Source organism: Pteropus medius, unplaced genomic scaffold, assembly GCF_902729225.1.
Source record: "Pteropus medius unplaced genomic scaffold, Ma_sr-lr_union100, whole genome shotgun sequence".
Lineage (NCBI taxonomy): Eukaryota > Metazoa > Chordata > Mammalia > Chiroptera > Pteropodidae > Pteropus > Pteropus medius.
The window spans coordinates 19,243,735-19,265,145 of record NW_024356249.1 but is presented as its reverse complement, the minus strand read 5'-3'; the positions used below and the strand labels follow the sequence as shown (position 1 = coordinate 19,265,145).

The 21,411-nt window shown below is 36.3% G+C and overlaps 2 long non-coding RNA genes across 3 annotated transcripts in view; one reads left to right on the top strand and one right to left on the bottom strand.

Annotated features, from left to right (window-relative positions):
- Positions 1 to 21,411, top strand: part of LOC120601230 (uncharacterized) — a 49,666-nt gene that overhangs the window by 17,459 nt on the left and 10,796 nt on the right. The window lies entirely within an intron of this gene.
- The window catches only part of LOC120601229 (uncharacterized), an 82,039-nt gene continuing 79,219 nt past the window's right edge, over positions 18,592 to 21,411 (bottom strand). For both annotated transcript variants that reach the window (XR_005652397.1, XR_005652398.1), the window contains one exon: positions 18,592 to 20,180. This is a non-coding gene — a long non-coding RNA (uncharacterized LOC120601229). The remainder of the gene's footprint in view (positions 20,181 to 21,411) is intronic.

The window sequence follows — 21,411 nt, the reverse complement described above, 5'->3', positions numbered from 1 at the left end:
CTTAAAGAAATCCCTCCAACATTCCCTGTAATACTGGCTTGGTGTTGATAAGTTCCTTCAGCTTATTTTTGTCTGGGAAGCTATTTATCTGATAATAGCTTTCCTAGATAAAGTATTCTTGTTTGTAGATCCTGGATTTTCATCACTTTGAATATTTTGTGCCAAGCCCTTTTGTCTTGCATAGTTTCTTTTGAGAAATCAGCTGCCAGTCTTATGGGTGCTTCTTTGTAGGTAACTAACTGCTTTTCTCTTGCTGCTTTTAGGATTCTCTCTTTGTATTTAATCTTTGGCATTTTAATTATGATGTGTCTTGGTGTGGGCCTCTTTGGGTTCATATTTTTGGAAACTCTGAGCTTCCTGGGGTTGTATGTCTATTTCCTCACCAGATAAGAGAAGTTTTCCATCATTATTTCTTCAAATAGCTCTTCAACTTCTTTTTCTTCCAGTATGATAAGAATTTTTTTATACTTAATTGTATCCCATAGGCTACTTAAATTATTATTATAGTCTTGGCTTCTTTTATCTTACAGTTCTGATTGAGTGTCTTTGGATTTCCCACCCTCTATATCAGTAGTTTGATCCTCTTCTTTATTCACTCTGTTGATTCTATCTAATATACTCTTCATCTCAAATAATCTGTTCCTCATTTCTAACTGGTTGTCTTTTACAATTTCCATTTTCAATTTTATGTTTTTTATCTCTTTGTTAAAGTCCTCACCAAGTTTATCTACACTTCCCCTAAGTTCATTGAGCATCTTTATAACCAGTGTTTTGAACTCTGCATCTGTTAGATTGCTTGACTCCATTATTCCTGGATCTCTGTTCTGTTCTTTCATATGGTTTCTGCTTCTCATATGGTTCTCTCATATGGTTTCTTCTCATTTTGGCTGCCTTTCTGTGTCTGTTTCTATATACTAAGCAAAGCTCGTAAGTCTCCCGGTCTTATTAGCATGGCTTTATGTAGTAGGTGTCCAGTGGCACAGTCCTGAGAGAGATTCAGCTGCAGGCCAAGTTTAGCCCTAGCCTGTGCCCCTCTGGAACCACATGTTAAGATTCAGCAAGCAATCCACAGATGCTATGCTTATAGTTGCCTCAAGAGGCCATGCCAGAAACCACAGTCAGCTGTCACCAGAGTGAGTCTTAGCACTGCTTAGCAAGGAGCACTGAACTTGCTGAAGAAACTATTGGATGTGGCTTGGGTAGGGTCACAAGTTGGGGGAGGTGGAGTTTCAGGGAATCCTCTGGGCAGAGTGATCTCTGTTATCCAGTTCCCTGATTTCTCCACTATGGTGCGCTGAGTCTGCACGCTGGGAGGGGTTAGAGCTCAACAGAGGAACAATGGATACTGATAGCATCGCCTCTCGCCCTCTCTCCAGCAACTCTGTGTGCCCCTGTAAGTCCCTGATGCCTCCCAAGCAGCCAACTGGGAGCTAGTGCTCAAAGCCAGCAGGTCCATCACTGCGAAAGTCCGCTGGTGGACACAGCCTCTTTAAGAGGCATCTGCAGCTGTGACTGCCACAAGCCAGTCCCACTCAGCCACTAGAGACCAGGCAGCCTCACGTCTTCACACTGTCCTACCTTCTACAGTTGCAGGGTGACTTATTTCTCTCCCTAGTTATAGTGCTTCTATTCATCTAGAACCCAGGTGACTTTCCTTGCTGCTTGCTCTGTGTTTCTGTCACAACTTTGATTTGGTCACAAGAGGGATGAACAAGGACTTTATCATCTACGCCATTTTTTTTCCCAAGCTCAAACTCAAGTTTTTTTTAAGATCAACAAATCAACAGTTATCCTTTGATAGTGTAATAGATGGAAAGTCTGTAACTCCCTCCAAATTCATATACTGAAACCCTAACTGAATGGTGTTTAGAGATTGGGGTCTTTCGACAGTAATTAAGGTTAGAGGTTATCATGAGGTGGGGCCCTCATGATAGGATTTGTGGTCTTATAAGAAGAGGAAGAGAAAATATTTTCTCTCTTTCCTAGTGTATAAACTAAGGAAAGGCCATGTGAGGGCATAGTAAGAAGATAGCTGTTGACAAGCCAAGAAGAGAACTATTGTCAGAACGCCACCATGCTGGCACCTTGATCTTTGACTTCCAGCTTCCAGAACTGTGAGAAATAAATTTCTGTTGTTTAAGCCAGTGAGTCTATAGTATTTTCTATGGCAGCCCAAGCTGACTAAGACAGAGAGTTCACATTGTGCTGGGTATAGTGGGGATATTACTGTGACCCCAATGAGAAAACATGTAATTTGTGTTTGGGAATTGAAACTTTTAGGTTCAATACTTTGACATGATAGTTTGCTTGTTTGTTTTGGATATTTTGGTATAAGTATCATATTATTTACTAGTAGGTTTATCCTACTCTTCCCACACATACATGAAAAGATTCTCAAGTTTAATAGCTATTTTTAACATTTAATGCTTGTCAACAGACCACCAGGGAAACTTACAATCAAGAATATATAAATTATAAAGGAAGGCATCCCAAAAACTAAATACATAAGGACAAGAGGAAATCACTTTTGGCTTCACTGCCACACAGCCCATTTCTACCAGTCAGCCTGGGTTTCCCGTAGAATAACCCCCTCTGGGTCAGGGCTGTCCTTCGGCACGTGGAAACGCGGCAGCGGACTTCCTTTGAGCAGCCCAGCCCTTCAGTTTGCAAGGCCACATTTCCTGCAGGAAGAAATTCCTGAGGCCAGAATCCTTGCTAACTTCCCTTTACAAAACTGGCTTCTTCATATAGGGGTGTGCCTTCTCTGGTTCTGCAGGTCTAAGAAGATATGTAACAACTTGGGGGTGATCTCCCTCCATTTTCTTTCTTACAAGCTAAGGGCTCAATTCCTTCAATTTAATTCGTATATAGGGGATCTGTTTTGTTTTATAAAGATAGGAGAGACTTATGGATGATAAGATATTACATTCTATCTTTATCTATCTGGATTGGTGGATTGGTTTGCTCCCTTAACTATCCCTGACTGACTGATTCTGGCTTCCCAGAGTACTGTTTCAAGGAGAGGTCTGAGGCTATCTCTGGCCATGACCAGTGAGTAATGTCTGCCATAAACATGGTAGGGAAAGTGGTGGGATGCCTGGCAAACATTTCCTATCTTTGAAAATAATTGATGTTTTGTTGCTGAGCTTAGTTATATAACCTCGAAAGTTTTGTTTATTTGTAGCTATCATATATATAAAAGGAAAATTATTGTTTTATTTTTTAACTTGGATCAGCAAAGAGGCCTAAACAGCTAAGTGCTATTAAATCTAGAAAGCATTAGTGCTAAACATTAATATATAAATATATATCCTAAAAAATGTTTAAGCCAAAATATTACATTCCATAAACATACTATTACATAATAGTGATTTTCCTTATTATTATTAATAGTAGTAATGTGATAGTGTTACTAATAATTATAACTTTCAAAATCCAGCTTGATATAATATTAGGTGGTATCTAAGATTGTCAGTAAGTATGAGCCAGATATTTTCAGATAAAAATAGAGTACTTTATTTTTACAACTCAAACATGCCAGGAGGCTAAGGCCTGAGGAAATAACATGAATGTTGTTGGTTTCTACCAAAGATGAGTTTTATGTTTTGTGTAATTGAGTGAGTGGCACAACCTGAGAGTTAGACTTTGCAAATATTTGAGAAACATTCAAGAATATAGTGATGTGCAGTTCTGTGGTTTGGGATATTATATCATAAGAATTCAAATCACTATTTTTCTATATCCACATATTTCTAATATTTTGCTTTTTTTACATGCAAGAAATCATTCCTTCTAACCTCTCAGTACTGTAACTCAACTTGTCTATTACATTAGAAATATCATTTAAGCAGAGAGAGAAGGGGGAATTCACTTGGAAAATTAGCTAACAATCATCCTACTTAGCCGTTTCCACAAACCATTAAGATACATCTTAACATATTCCCCACAGAAGTTCACACTGAAATTTGGGCTAAAAAATAAATATTTATATTGATACTATGCTTTTATTAATTTTCCATTTTTTTTAAAGCTTTTTGAAAATTTGTTTCCATGAAATTTAGTACAACTTCTCTCTAGTGACAATATCCCTATGGTTGTCTCCTACAAAATACTTAACAACATGACCTTTGTAAATAAGTGGGTAAAAAATGAGCTTTTAGACTTTGTGACTTGCTTACCACTGGCCAACATCTCATGGAGGTTCACACCTCTAAGGACTTAACTCACTGACCCTAAAGAGAGATTTCTGCTCAGATTGATAAATGGATTTTAAATTTTATTAGAAATTTTTTTCCATAATCTAGTCAAACAATGTTTAAAGAAGGTTGAAAGTCTTGTCATATCGCATTAGAATAATTATACCTACCTTCTCTTACTATGTCTCTGAAGTATACCAATATTCGGAAATATTTTAAAAAGTGTTGACGTTCATATAGTGATACGATATCATGAAGGCACAATTTTACTACTTATTCTTTGGAGACAATGCCTTTGTAATTGACTAGAGAACCACTGCTTCTTTTTACTTATATTACATTTTGATCACTAAAACATTTAACAAAAACATATTATAGGATTTAAAGACTTTAAACTTAAAGAAATTCCTTGATTTCATTTTATTATCATTTTTTAAATTACCAATAGTCTAAAATACAATAGTCCCCCCTTATCCATGGGGGTATGTTCCAAGACACCCAGTAGATTTCTGAAATAGCACCAAGATATACTATATTTTTTCCTATATATACAAATCTATGATAAAGTTTAATTTATAAATTAGGAAAAGTAAGAGATTAACAATAATATTAATAATAAAACAGAACAATTACAACAATAGACTGTAATAAAAGTTATGTGCATATGATCTCCTCTCAAAATATCTTATTGTACTGTACTCACCTTTTCACTTAAAGGAAGTACTTTATGGCTTCTCATTGGCCTGCATCATTACTTGCATGCTTTGGGGCATCATTAAGTAAAATAAAGGTTACTTGAACACAAGCACTGTGATACTTTGTCAGTGACAACCAAGATGGTTACTATATGACTAATACGTAGGGAGCGTATACAGCATGGATATGCCTGACAAAGGGATGATTCACTTCTGGGTGAGACAGAGCTGGATGGTGGAGTTTTCATCACACTAAACAGAATGGTCTGCAATTTAAAACTTATTGTTTATTTCTGGAATCTCTCCTTTAATATTTTGGATCACAGTTGACCGTGGGTAACTGAAACCACAGAAAGAGAAAGCACAGATAAGTGTATGTGGTGGTAGTGGGGTGAGAGTCTGCTGTAATCTGCTGCAAAAGGAATGGTATGTGTAGGAATCCCATGACAGTTCCACATTTATACATGAGACACTGAAAACCAGGTAGACATATATCTGAGCATTTCTGCATCACTGCAGTGTAGCATGCTGGTTAAGTTTATGGCATTGCCCTCCAGGCCCCAGTCTTGACAATGATGTGAGCCAGTACAAGTTACCTAAACACTTCTGTTCTGAGTATCCTCATATATAGAATGAGAATATTAATAGTGCCTGCTCAGAAAGTGTTGTGATAGTCAAATGAATAAATACATGTAAAGCACTTTTAAGCACAAAATAAGCTTCATTTAAGAATTGGAAAAAATGATGCCAGGTGTTTTGAAGAATGAGCAATTGTATTTAAATGAATTAACAATAAAGCAATGAGATCTATTTTCTGAAACTGGAAAAGACATAACCAGGGGTGTAGTGCTGAATATTCCCAGTCTTTCGATTCATCTGGTCTTTGTGTAGTAATTTCTTGAATGATGCATTAGACCCTGACACAGATTTCAGTGCCTCTTCTTTTCTCATTAGAGTTTGCTAAGGGTCACAGGCTGGATGACAAATAGACTGCTACCAAAGAACTTTTTTTAAAACTACTGTAATCATTTCTCAAAACAGGTATTAGAAGTATGAGCTTTATAATTTTTTATCATATATAATGGTTTCTTTTGATATACAATGTATTCTCTGGTTATCCTTAGATCATAGATTGAGTCTGTCAGAAAGCGGGGCACTTTGCAAAAATTGTGAAGAATTGAGATGATCATGTGTCATTTGTATTAAATCGTATCATTTATGAAACATCAGCTATTATTGTTTTATTTACAATTGCATATTTAATCAAATATGAGGCAACATAATTCAGTTTAAAGGCCAAGAACCAATACTATTAGATCCATACATAGTCACACCCTACAGTACAAGATAGTACCATAGAATTTTAAAGACAAATGAATATGACAACTATAGATTGAATAAAGAATATGACATAAAGAATATGAATAAAGAATATGTCATAAAGAATATGACAACTGTAGATTATATAGAATGTATATAATCTAACCTCCTAGGTTTTACATTTGAGTAATGTAATATAGTGAGGGTAAGCTATGAAGTTAGAGAATTCCAATAGAAAACCAGGCCCCTAAACTTTTGGTTCAGTTTTTTTTTTTTCCACTTAATTTATTCCAAACCACTTCCCTATTACAAGGTTCAACATTTTTTCTTCTGAATTAATATTGCTTGGTGATTAAATTGAATGATATGTTTCATTTTTTAGATGGTAGGTAGAAATATTAGGTCACCTTTGATTAAGTGCTAAATATCTTTCTTGGCTCATTGCCTCTATATATTTTCAAATGATTTATTGTACAGAGATTCTCAAAGATTCCTGTCAGCCACTATGCAAAGTGAAAAGGGACTTGGCTGCAGTTACAGATGCCATTAGTAACAATGTTAAAGTTTTCCCCCATAATAATTTAGCAGAATGGAAACAGAAGTGTAGATTTTTATTTTTGCCTGTAACTTGTCCTTTTGCATTGTTACTTAAAACCACATTGTTATCTTCTTTCCTAGAAAGAGATCCAACAGATCATATCTTTGCCGTTGGCACTTCTTGGAGTTAAGCATTTGAAAATACCATATTGAACTTCAGTACTGTCAATTCTAACCTGAGCTTTAAATACCACAGCACTGCAGGCATATGATATACATTTATAAGGAAGAAAGTGGTTTCTATATTTATCTTGCTGATGTGATGTTTATGGATAAGTAAAATGCACTTGGTGTCTCACATTTTGTCCAAGGAACTGCCTTGTAGGACAGGGATATTTGGTGCTTGATTGAGGATGTTCCTTGAAGATAATCCAAAGTGCACTGGCATTTTATTAAATCCTGCAAATAACATGATATTCTGCTTCAATGTAGTGACATAGCAAAAGTCAGGCTGCTTTTCTAGTAACTTCTATTGACGTTGAAAAGCTTAAAAATATCTCTCACTGATGCCAGAGTACTAATGAAGAGTTTGAGCATTGGCAAGAGTTGTATTACGTCTGGTTAGTTAAGGTATCACATTAATATTTACCTTTTATTTTAAGAACCAGGAGGACTGGGGTTGAGCAGCCCTCTCTATTTCATTACCTGGTCAACTGCCTTTCCTATCGTTTCAAAAATCCCCTCTTCCCTGCAGCCTTCCCAAACTCCTCCAGGCAATTAATACTTCCCTTCTCTCTGAACCAAAACAATGTTGAATGGCACTTTAACATTTGTCACACTTTTGTCACTATTGTTTAACATCTGTGCTCATTGAAGTGCAGTAACTGGGTCTTAGTCATCTTTGTATCTGTAGTGTCCCCTATACAAGGAATCATCAAGATCTGCCTTGAACTGCTGGTCCACCAGCTTTGTCACATTCCTTCAAGTTAATTTTAAAAAATTAATATGGGAGTTGCAATAGTGAATAAAAGTAAATATTAAGTAAAGGTGCAGTAGCAGTCCACATCCCTACAACCCAAGCATGTAAGCAACATGAACTACACGTGTACACTGAATTAGGTTCACAGTTCCTCATCCAAAACCTTGGGGAATAGGTGTATTTCAAAATGCAGGATTTGTAATAAATATTAGAATATGACAACTGTAAATATCACATTATTAATATCCTCACCATCATCTGGGGCGGCATCCCTAAATAAAACACATTAATATTTCTGTTGCATAAAATGAAGAGTAATAAATAAAGAAGAAGAAATGGCCTCATCAATTCAGATTCAGTTTTGCCACTAAATGAGTTTACCACAAACTTTGGAATTTTTTTTTGGTTTTCACAGTTTTTAGAATTTTGAATTGTAAATAAGGGATTATGAACATGTATAAAAAAATCTATTTAGTGCTTTAAGTCTGATTCTTTGAATGCACTCCAAACTGAATTTGGAATAAGATATTTTTTCTTATAAAAATACAGTAACAGAATAAAATACTCTTCATGTCTGTCATTTGAATTTTAGTCTATTTCCAAAAATCTTTATTCCTATTAAAAAAAAAGTCAATTAATCTTCATTTGTTTATCTTGTCAGTAAATTATATTAGTTGGAAGGACAAAAATTAGCAAAAAAGAAAAAAAAACCATTATTGAAAAGCTTGCGTACCATGATCTTATTAGATGAAATACCAGAGTAATAAGAGGGTTTTCTCACTGTAGTCATTTAGAAAATTTTAATTAACTCATAAGGTAAAAGTATTAACAGAGGTTATATATATATTACATATTATGACCTGATACTTAATACTTAAAGAGAATTTTTAGAGTGAACCTATGCTTTAAAATGCAGATTTTATCATCCAGGTTGTCAGGAAAATAGATCAGGAGACAGTTGCCATTGAAAAGATAGTTTTTTAAACTCACAGTCCCCAAGAGAAAAGGGGCATGCCACACTGTGATGGGCCAGACGGGAAGCACCAGGCTTGGTCAGGCAGAGGGAGCAAGGAGAGATATGGACCAGAGCCTTCACTGAAGAATTAGAATTGATCCTTTTGAATAATTTCAGTGGGCTCTAGAGTGTCCCTCTTGTCTGGTATCTGGCCTTGAAGTGATTAGGGCAGGTGGTCAGTGACCCAGAGCATGAGAGCACAGTAAAGGAGGTGGTTGGGGTATGGACTTTGGACTGGTTGGTTTGGGTATGAAAAGCACACTGGAAGGCGGCCATTTCCGTTTCCAGGAATTAGCTAGCCCTTGAAGGGATAGTCTCTTCAGAGTCAGCGAAAACCTACGATGTCAAAGCATCAAATACCAAAAAATACAAAAAGTGGTTATTATAACCTACAAATTTACCAAATTATACATATTTAAACCAATAATGAAATCTAAGAATTATTTCTTTACTCTCTTTATTAGCTTAATTTTTTTTAATCTTCTCTTATTTCACTGAAAGAACAAAAATATTCAAATTATCACTAAAAAAAGTAATAAAACTTTTTTTTGCTTTTACTTTAAAAGTTGAATTATGCTCAGAGTGTGATGGGTTTGGTATATAGTGCATCCTCAAGGAATATAATCCTTTTCTCTCTCCACACTTCCTCTCCTTCCCCCTCCCCTTTTTTTTTCATGTACTTACTGAGTATTTACTTAGAACCCTCTGTGTATGATGCTAGACACCAAGGATACACTTTTTAATCTTCATGGAGAGGACTAGCTAACAAGAGCTGCAGATATTTAATAAATAACCATACATGGGATTAACTATTTGGCATCCTTAGGGGCCAGAAGAAGATATTGCAAGGAGGCATATGCCCTCTGTAGTCTGAATTCAAGAGCCCATCATGTAAACACTTTTCAATATCATTTGATACAGTTGAATTACTTATTTTAATGTAAACTTTGGACTTGAAGTCTTCTGAAGTTGGCAAGAAATAGGAATTACTTTTAAAAACTTTATGTGATGTATTAAAAATATACAATATAGAGATTTATAAACAAGATAGAAAGTAGACTTCTGAACTATGGGTTTTCATTATGTCCTTAAGACTGCTTCATTCTATTGTATTTATATATGCCCAGAGTCTTTGCTAGGAAACTCCAGGTAATACAAAACTATAAAGCTTGAGTACTTCAATGATTTTGTACTTTTCTGAGTGATTTGTTTATTTTTAAGCTTTTATTCAATAAGACATTAACTGGTATTTTGAACAGATTCAACTATTTCTGAATGCAATCATTTCCAAACCTAATGCTGAGTGAGACATTATAAAACTATGAACAAAATAATGCTATCCTTGGCTACTGTGAATGCAAGGTTAACAACTAAGAGCTGCCCTTCAGGCACAAAATAGATGTAGCAGAGATAGCTTTCTGACTCTGTGGTAAGAAAGGTCACAGCTGTCTTTGGCCTCATGCCTGCAGACAAAGGAAGGCTTCCTTTGTCCTCGACCTCAGCCTTCACATTCTCAGTGTGTCATAGCTCATGACCAAGGATAGGAAGCAAACAGCAGCACCTCTATTGCCTTCCTCCCTCCCCACTCCCTCTGCCTTGCCTTCCTTCCTTCATTACTATAATGTGTTAAGGCCATGTTATCTCTGTTGCTGAGTGGTAAAAATAATTATTTTTGTAAATACTATAAAATCCTAGGTCTAGGAGAGAGCTTAAAAGGATATCTAACATTCTTTTATTCACATATAATAAAAATTATACGCAGGTGTGTGTAGTTCAGAACAGCAACTTATATGGTAAAGTTTTTACAATAATAGTGTTCATTCTATATAAATTATCAATTCATCATGAGTGCCTCCATAGACTTGTCATAATGCTTTCCAAACAAAGACTTTCTATGAAACATTATCCCAGTTACATTGAGGACTACTGTTTAACCAATCTATCTTCATTCATCTTTCGTAGATAACCTTTTTGTTTTTTATCAATTCAGTTTCTGAATAGACATTCACAGCACTTTGTTCTTTAATATCATGTTCACTATTAAAAGACTTGTTGCACATCATTGCAACAATAAAATTTAATAGAATATTTTTTGTAATGTTAGCGTTTTCTCTGAGGTATTTTGGCATATGTCTTCTAAATATGACAAAATTTCCAATAAAGATGTATCTCCCTGATTATCTGAGATTGCTGGCTAGACTGAGAGACTAGAGTTCAATATTTTTATTTTCATTTTCTAATAACCGGTTCTTTATGTTTCTTACTAAAGCAGTTGTATGTGTTTGTGCCTTTGTGTTCTAGCATAGATGCCTTTTCATGGCTTAGAACAATGAAAACACTATCAATTTTCAGTTCTGGCAACTATGTTGAACTCTAAATCAGGTTGAAATCTATCTTCACTTAAGATTTCTTTATATTAGAGCACTAGTGCTGTTTTAAAATCCATATTAAATGATACGTTTACCAGTGCCTGGCCCTTAAGATCAGTCATGGTGGGATTTAAGTTTCAGGGAATCCTTGAACCGACCCCCCTCTTTATACTAAAAGCAGTTTGTGTAGGTTCAGTGTGTCTCACGGTGTGATCTGTGAACCACCTGAATCAGAACCCACTGCAGTATTTATTAGAGATACTTAGCTGGTGGCCATAGTGAGATGAATCGTGTTTCCCCAAAATCCATGTCCACCTGGAACCTCAGAATGTGACCATTTTTGGAAATAGGGTCTTTACAGATGTAATTAGTTAAGATGAGGTCATATTGGATTAAGATGGGCTCTAAAGCCAATGTCTGGTGTTTTTATCGGAAGAGGAGATACAGCTACCATCCAAGGAATGCCAAGGATTGCCAGGAGCCACCAGAAGCTGGCAAGAGGCAAGGAAGGGTTCTGCCACAGAGCCTGAAGAGGGAGCATGGCCCTGATGACATTTTGATTTCAGACTTACAGTATTCAGACTGTAAGAGAACAAATTTCTGTTATTTTAAGCCACCAGTATGTGATAGTTTGTTGTGGCAGCCCTAGGAAAGTTAAACAGTAGCCTTACCTGAAACAGACTGAAATCTGAAGGTATAGCTTAGAGCTCCACATTACTGAAAAGCCCCATAGCTGTTTCTGTTGTTCATGTAAGTGCTTACTAGACTGTGGATATCATAAAAGTAAAGATGGCATCTGTGATGGGTAATTTTTCATGTTAAGTTGACTGGGCCACAGAGTGCTAAGATATTTGGTAGGATGTTGTGGGTCCCAGATCTGGCTGTGATCCAGGCTTGGGGTTAGGGACTGGACTCCAAATTTAAAATGTTACATTAATGTAGTAGGGCACCTGTGCCTAACTTATGTAAGTATGACTCAGCTTATTGTATTACGCATGTGTGGCAGAATGCCACTATTGTTCTCTGACATATATAAAGCCCATGCAGTCCTCTAGCGCAGAAGCGCGTATTCCTGGCAATAAAGTTGGTGCCTGCCGTTTCATCCTCATGTTGGCTCTTTGTGCATTCTTTCAACTGGGCATCTCACCACCAAAACCTTCCTTTAATCACCTCAGCACTGACAGATGTCATTGTAGCTCTTTCTGTATTTTTGGATGAGATTAATATCCAAATTTGTGGACTGAGTAATGCAGATTGCCCTCTCTGATGTGGGTGAGTCTCATTCAATCAGCTGAAGATCTGATTAGAACAAAAGGCTAAACTTCACCTGAGTAGAAGAGAAATCTTCTTGCCTGACAACCTTTGAACTGGGACACTGGTTTTTCTTCTGCCGTTGGACTTGCAATGAAACATTGACTCTTCCTGGGTCTCCAGACTGCTGACTCACCCTGCAGATCTTGGGACTTGAAAGCCTTCATAATTGCATGAGCCCATTCCTTATAATCAGTTATGTATTTTACATAATACACACACATATATTTATACATATATATGTGTCTACATATGCATATATATATATATATACATATATAATATATGCTTATATACACATATCCTATTGGTTCTGTTTCTCTAAAGAAACTTAAGTGAAACAGTATTCTAACATGCCGTTATCCTGGAGTAGATGTTTTTCCATTCAATGGGCTTGATTCCCACAGAAACCGTTCTTGCCACAGTTACTAACAACCAGAAAGTGGCCAGGTCCAATAATCTTTTCAGACTTGATCTCTTATTTGACCTACCTGTTGAGTATTCCCTCTTGGAATGCCCCTCTTGGCTCTGTGATTCCACACCCACCATGCTCATCACATCTCTGGCTGTTGTTCTCTGCCTTCTTGACAATCTCTTCCTTCCCTACCCATCTTTTCATGTAGTGGTCCTTGGTGTCTAACTTAAACCCTTTCCATAAACCTCCTAACAACTTTCCCTAGGAAGTTTATTCCTGTACCTTTGCTTTGAATACTTCTCTATGCTGACAATTCCTGAATCTTTATCTAATTGTAATTTAGAAGTATCAAAGGATCCTCATCTTGGCCATCTTAATACTCATGGGGCTGTGGTGGGCCTTATTGGCCTAAGAAGCACTATTTCCATGTTAATTTTGAGATCTATAGATTCCGAAAAACTTCTAGGGAAAAACAGCCTTTATGGACATGTCATTAAGCAAACTGAGTTTTTATTTTTAATTTCTACTTTCTATTACAGCAAAATCTGTAATGCAATTCATCCCGTTCAATGAAATAATAATAAAAGTCATAGGATTTTGAAATCTGTTACTAACATTTTAAAACTGTATACTAAGCTCCAGTATGCTTATAAATAGGTACTTTGAGACAACTCAGGAAATACAACCATTTCAGATTTATTTAATTGGCTTTCAGACTTTCTCATGTAAATAAGCCAGCATGCAATTAGTCAATGGCAAGTTTTCACAATAGTTTAATTGGCAATGTGAAGGCATCAGCGTAAAGCTCATTACAACAAGAGCTACAGCTGTCTGCTTTTCTGACTTGTTATTCATCATCTTACCTATCATAGATTCTTTTAAGTCACACTTCTTTTCACATTTGCTAACTTAATGAGCCCAAGAAAATGAAAAAGAAATGAAGTTTCAAAAATCCCTTCTGAAGGTTCTTTGAGATTCAGAGTTACATTTCATAGAGCCAGGACTCTGAGTAATCTAAAATAAGAGCTGGCAACAGAGGCTTGCCAGCTGTTACACATTTACCAGCCCAGCTACATTTTCCCCGCTCTGAGCCGAATCGTTATAAAGAGCTAATCTTAACCTTATTTGGATTAAAATTTATACCATTCACACAACAGGATTTCTTTTAAAATTTTGCATGTTCATTTTCTTCATTGGATATTTATATTAAATCCAGATATCTCTTCTGTCCTATCATATATAGGGACTATTAGAAAAAAAATAAAGTTTGATCTATTTGCTTGTCAGAAAGATGAAATAAAATTTAATCAATCTTTGTGACCAAAAAAAAAAAAACCAACCTATAAATCAGGAGTTATGGCAAATTGTACTTTTTTATGTCATTTATTGTTTCTTTAAAAAAATGTAAAATATCAAAAGTGTGTCGGGGTCCCCAAGAGACCACTCCATGTTTGAGGAGTCTCTAGAAGGATTCACAGAATTCAGCACATAGTTGTGCTCACAGCTAAGACTTAAAATAGCAATGTAGTAAAAATATAGAGATGATCATAATGGAGAAAGGCACAGGCAGAGTCTGGAGGAATCCATGTACAGGCTTCCTTATGCTCACCTCTTCCTATGAGAGTTCCTAAAGAGAATACTCTTCCCCAATAAAGAAAACACAGCGACATGTGTGCTGTTCCTACTCAAGGGAGCCCACTTGAGACTCAGCATCCAAGGTTTGTACTGAGGGCTGGGCATGTAGGCACCCTCTGCTTAGCATGTACCAGACCAACAGAAGAAAAGTAGGTTTTCAGCATCAACTACATTATGTTGCAGTCTGGGCACAGTGAACTGTCCTTATCAGTTGGGAAATGGTGGGTAAATTCCCAAGACTCAAATTCTCAGACATTAGCCAAGGGCTAGTCTTGCAAGCAGGACTTTCTTATGGCTACATTAACCCTTTTCTTCACAAAAGGACATTTGGCATTCTTCTAATTTATGAAAGACATCATTTAAATTCAGAGAATAAGGAAAATATTTCTAAATGGATTTTTAAACAATTAAAGAATTTTGGGAAAATCTGGATGATGAGCATATCAGATTTAAATACAAAGTAAAAGAGAAGATCCTAGCACAAAGAAGCATTTTTTCTTCTTATTGAAAAACACTCTTTGAAAAAATTATGAGCTCTTGGAGATAACTGAGTAAATTCAGCAGTATTTTCTAAATTTTCTTCTGGAATGCTATGGGTTGATGCCTTTCCTCCACTGCCCACTGTAAAATTAGATCATTTATAAATGGAATATCTCGTTATTTTGGGTCATCTGTTAACTTAAATTTGAAAGCAGGGACTGAAATATTCTTATTCTATTGTGTTTCATGTTTAATTATCTTAGGCAATGCCAAAATTCAGCAAAATGCTGCTTTGAGAATGAGCTTGACATTTTCATATAAGTCACAAAATATTTAAATAGTTTACTATTCCAAAGGCAATTTAGGTGTCATGAAAAATTACTTAGGTTTAGTAATATTTTAAAAATAATGAGATGTGTGAACTTGAATAGCTACAAGTGGTCTTAAGGCCATAGCCAATGTTATTAAAATAGAATAGGGAGTTTTTTTGTTGTTGTATTTTAGGGCCTTATAAATGAAAAAGCATCCACAATCTGAAACCTCAAGAGTGTCAGAACAATACGCTAATATATTTCAAAGCTCTTGTGAAAATGTGCAGAGATTTATTTAATTGTGCCCAGCATTATCCTCCCTGTTTTGATAAGCTAGAAACCAGATTTGCTGTCCCAGAGGACAATGCTGAACCAAAGGCCCTCATGGCACAAGGACACACAGTCTTTCCCTTGAAATAAGATGCCACTATATTAAAGAGAAATGAATAAACCCTGGAAGATGGAGTATTTACCACAAAGAGACTGTGTAAAGCCTAAGTAAGATCATTTTAAGCTAGAGGAGACTAAGGTAATGTCAATCGGCAAGTTTAAATCTCCTCCTCTCCATCCACTCCCCATCTAATTAGTCAGAGGGGACAGGGGCTCGAGGGCAACATTACCTCAGTCACAGAAGATTAGAAATTACAATTCCTTTTGTGTTTCTGACTTTTATTGCATGTGTAGTTGCCCCTATGACACCATCAATGAATAAATCAATCCATACTATCATATGGCATTACCCATATAAGAGGTGACTTGGTTATAAATCAACCCCTGCACTGTGGAGGCTGTGTTCTTGTGACTTTTGATTTAGGGTCATTCTTCAAGTTTCTAAATATGTTTGATATGTTTCTCCTAATTGGTAGTCACAGCTTCTTGGGAAGACTGAACACTGAGATCTTTTCCTAATACCAATGGAGCTTGTGTATTAAGTCAGCCCATCTAATTTGAGACAATCCATCTAGCCAATTTTCTTGATGTGGTACCACTTAACACGTAACTGTATGTATACAGATCATTTCCTCCAGGTCATATAGCACAGTATTTATTATATAGGAAAAGCTTAACAAAAATTTAGTCTCTATTTCTCTACTGCCAAAACAGGTTGATAATACTTTTACATGATTTTTGTAAAGAATAAATCTAATTTTAAAAAAATCAAAATGCCTAAAAGTATTGGCGTAAAGCAGGGACTCAATACATGAGATTTCCCTTCCTCCTTATCTTTGGTGGCTCCCCCAACCAACAACAGGTCAGTAAATCTTTAGAAACTCTAGTCAATAACCCCAAGAGGCTCATTTTCTCTAGGTTAAAAGGCCCTGTGTCCTTTAAAAATTCCTCAGAAGAGTCAAAGAAAGCTTTCTTAAAGATGAACAGACATTTCAATTTCATAAATTTCATAAATATGTTAAAGGATAAGAGTTTGAGATATTAGGTTCTTCACTCCTTGGTATCAGTACCCTGTTTCACCAATAATACTGCCACCCTGAGCCTCCCCACACCTGCACCCCAACACACTCTTCCTGTGACCATCGCCCTATGACACAAGTGGCACACATTGGCTTGAGGATGATTAACACAGCTGAATGCAGAATCAGAGGAGATTCTTGGCTTTAGCTTCAAACGAGTTATTGTAATTCATAGCAGGGTCATCATTGTGAAAGCCAAGGATTCTAGTTCAGAAGATCTGAGTATTTTGAAACTCAAAAGACAAATCTAGATAGGTGACTAAGTTTAACATAAATTGCAGATCCTTTAACAAATAGACTGAAAAGAGAAAAATATGAAAAGCTGCATAACCCAACCCTTGCAAACAAGACAAAGGTGGCTTGGGATGGAGGGAAGACAGCTTAGAAACCTCCAAACTCCTGAGACAGGGCCAGATACTCTGCAGCCTGAGGCTGAGGACGATAGGTTATGTATGGGGGATGATTTCCAATAATCCAGTAAGACATGTTCGAGGCTGTCAAAGAGGAGGGTTAAAGACCAAGGACATAATAAATGCTTTAGAAATGCCATGTGCTCCAGGATGAGTGACAGCCATCAGCTAGAAATGACCAAGATAGGTCTGGCAGTGAGGACCTGAGACAGAAAAGCACAACCTCACCCTGGTTCTCAGCAGCTCAAGTGAGCCTGTGACAGTTTTCTGAGCTCCCTGGGGGAGGTTAGAAGAAGCTGTGAGCAAACTATTGATTGCAAGTGAGCCTGATAATTAATGGGAGAATAAAGGCAGAAGGTAGCAGGGAAGAAATAGACCTACATCGATCTGGTGCTGGGGTCCATAGGACTGTGAGATCTCAGGGAATACAGTAGAAATAGACCAACAACAAAATCAGATAATTTCCATCTCAGCCCATGTCAGCACATGTCAGAAAACAGCTAAAGCCCAAATGTCCCCTCTCCACAGAAGCCCCGTTACCTTGTGTGTGCCTGTATCCCCAGAAGAGGATCACGAACTCTTTGTTAACCAAGTTAAAGACCTGAAATGAAAGAACTCACCATGTGGACCAAATTTACATATTTACTTGAAAATTACTGCTTTTCACCATCAGAGGTCAAGGAGACTTACACAGGGAGTACATTCTATTTATAAAAAATAAATTTTTATAGAAGCAAGCTGTGACCTGTGAAAATACATGCGTCTTCTAGTCTGAACAAGACAGTGATAGCAAATGTATTTGTGAAAGACAGCTGCAATTGATTAGCACAACTGATGACACTTCTGTCTTCTATGCTCATTCCTAAGACCATTAGCTTCTTAACTCTCGGCAAGTATAAACTGCTGCCTCTAAGGTCACTGATACCTTTCTTTCACCCCTGGTGACCGTGGACATCTGCTTCTCTCTGAAGCACTCAGCCTTTTAGCTCAGTTCCAACCCTGCACTTCACATATTTTCCATGATATTCCACTGACTACTCTTGTCCCCTTGACTACTCTCAGAATGGTGTCTTATCCTCCTTCCACTTGTTTACTTCAAGCGATTCTCAAAATATTCCCATCACATTTTTCTATCTTTGATACATTACTTACCCTCTGCCATTAGTATCACCACAAGCAATGTTTTCTCCACAAGCAGCCTCAAACTCTTCCAAGGCGAATGTGTGAATTTCCATTTGCCCCAATCTGCATTGGAATTCCCTTAGATCTTTGCCTATAACTTTCTTACAGCACTTATTATAATTTTTTATTGTTATATGTATTATTCACTTATTTTATCATCTATGCTAGAGCCTACATTTATATATTATAAAGTAAACATCTAATTTATCTCCCTGTTTCTCTCATCTCCCAAATCTTCCCCAGGATATAACCAGATACACCATTTAGTACATGTCAGTCATTTAAGATTTATTGAGTAAATCAATTTATTGGGAATTCAAGAGCAATTGTGGAATTAGTTGTATTGGTAATATCTATGAAAGAAGTATGAAACCACATATTCAAGGATTCTGATTTATCTAGCATACCACAGTGGTTAACCTCAGTCTCTAGAGCCAGAGTGGGTTTGAATTTCAGCTCCTCCTTAAAAGCTATGTGAGTGTAGGTAAATTACTTATTCTCACAATGCTTTAGCTTTCTCATCTGTTAAATGGGAATAATAATGTCTACTTCATGGGATTGTTTAGACAATGTTAAGTGCCTGAAAGCACTTAAAGAGTGTCTGGCACATAGTCACACTAACATAGGTACACTATAAATATTTTGCAAATTAATAAAAGTACCCATTCCCTAAATATTCCCCTTTCACAAGCAACTCAATTTTGAACTTACCTGAAATGAATCTCTGAAAGTTTGCTTTCAAGATATTAAAAAGGTATTAAAATTGGAAGTAATTAAACTTGTATTGCCTTTAAAGCCCTGAAATAAGGTTAAATTGTCAAGGAAAAAATGGCTCGACATACAGATAAGAGATGTCAAATATTTATGTCACTATCCCACTTCCTTTGCCATATCAGACATTACTCATTAATCATAGCATTGCTTCCTACTAAGTCCAGATGTGGCCTTAGACTTGTTCTTAACACAATAGTCCTGGATAATCTCTATTAGTTATCCTAAGGACAAAACTAAATTGTGACTGGTCTGCTGCTTTCTTTAGCGTGAGGAGGGCAAAGGCAAACACCAATTTGTTAAGTTATCATAAGTAATTATATTTTTAACTAGAATACTGTATTTAAGGTATTTAAGTGTGATTGACTTTCAACTCTTCTCTATGAAATTATTGTGACTTCTGTTTCTTTCCACCTAAAGTCTGAGGCAATCTACTCTGTTCATTCACTCCTAGAAAAGAAGGTATGTGGTATGCAGAATTCTGAGATGATCTCCAAGATTCCTGACTCCTTATGTACATGCCCTATACAATTCCCTCCCCTGGAGTGTGGGTGAGATTTGTGACTATAAGTGTCACTACTGAGATTAGGTAAGGTTATAAGACAAAGATGAAGAGATTTCACAGATAATTTTTTAAGAAAAACTCAAGAACAAGTATAACTGTTATTATGAATAATAACATTAGCAAATTGGTAAAATCAATCAAGCAAAATGAATTCTGAATTCTATATAAATCCATAGATATGCAATCCTTGTTGCTGTCTTGGGATGGCTGTCTAACTCCAGTGTCGGCAGCTTCTCATCCTGGAGAAGTCTTTGATGTATGTAGATAAGGGTAGATGTGTCTATTCGTAGGTCTCTTCCAATGAGGTTGGAGAGTGTCTTTTATTTTATGTCCTTTTTAATGAACAAAATCTCCAGGTGGCAGTCAATGATCTTTAAAGTCTTTGTCACCTGGAAGTTCACTGTGAAAGCAGTTACCAACTTAGCATTTTCTTGAGGTGACTCTATCAAACCTTGGCAACAGTGTAGGATGTCTCCTTCCGATAATGTCAGATCATAAGTTCCTTCATTTAAGTCCAGCACTGTGATACATGAAGAAATGCAGAAATCAGAAAAATGAGGAGCCAGGGAACGGAGACAAACCAAGCAGCCATCTGGGGTTTTCCATACTCTGACTATACATTTAATTTATAACCATTGTTTACTCATACATTATGCCCTACAAATTTTCATTTGTTTTACAATGTTTCCCGAGGCCCTTTTGAAATATCACAGAGTTGTTCTTACATATATTGAGATTTTAATCCTTAAAACCTTGATGTCTAATGAAAACTAAAAGTAATCAATTAGCATTTTTTATCTTGGACATTTTATACCCTCTAGAAACATTTTTCAAAGACATAAAAGTCAATTATTAACACGGATTTTTTTTTAAACTCAGGCAATATATAGATATGTCTGTTTTGCTTAAACCGACAAATATGCTAAATCTTATTTACTAAAAACTAATTTAGATCACATGAACTTGAAAAACATTTGAGTTAGTTTCTATATCTTTTAGAATTTTATGATACCCAATTCTTACAAGTACTTGCATTTAAATTAATTTTAACAATACCATTTGAAGGTAGAAAATTATCTCATATTTACATCATACAACATATGTAAACATACACAGGCAGACACAAATGGAGAATAGTTGGATCCAAATTTTGTTTTTATATCTGTCCTTGACGAGTCAAGTTCCAAATGATCTTCCCCCTTTAAAATAAGGGCAGCTGCTTTTAATGCCTCAAAGAATTGGGTTAATACCTAAACATCACCATAAATCGATCTATTTACTTAAATTTTCTTTTTGAAGCTTCCAGAGACCAATTAAATGTTTTCTATTCTTTCTGCCTAATTTTATAGCTGGCTTTTTCTAATTGTGCACACAAAAGATTAATTTAGAAGTATCAAAGGATCCTCATCTTGGCCATCTTAATACTCATGGGGCTGTGGTGGGCCTTATTGGCCTAAGAAGCACTATTTCCATGTTAATTTTGAGATCTATAGATTCTGTAAAACTTCTAGGGAAAATCAGCCTTTATGGACATGTCTCCAGGTGTGTTAAATGTGATGAAGATCCCCATAGGACTGCTCTATACCCAGAAGGAAATTCCTCCTCCGTTATACCCACAAAGAATACCCAAACAAGTGTCAACAAGAGCTTAAGAGACTCTGCCAGAACCGCAACACTTTCTAAGGCATGTGCCCCTTTCTTGGGCCCCTTTCTGAGGGTGAACCCATTCCAGGGTGCCCTGCCCTATCTTT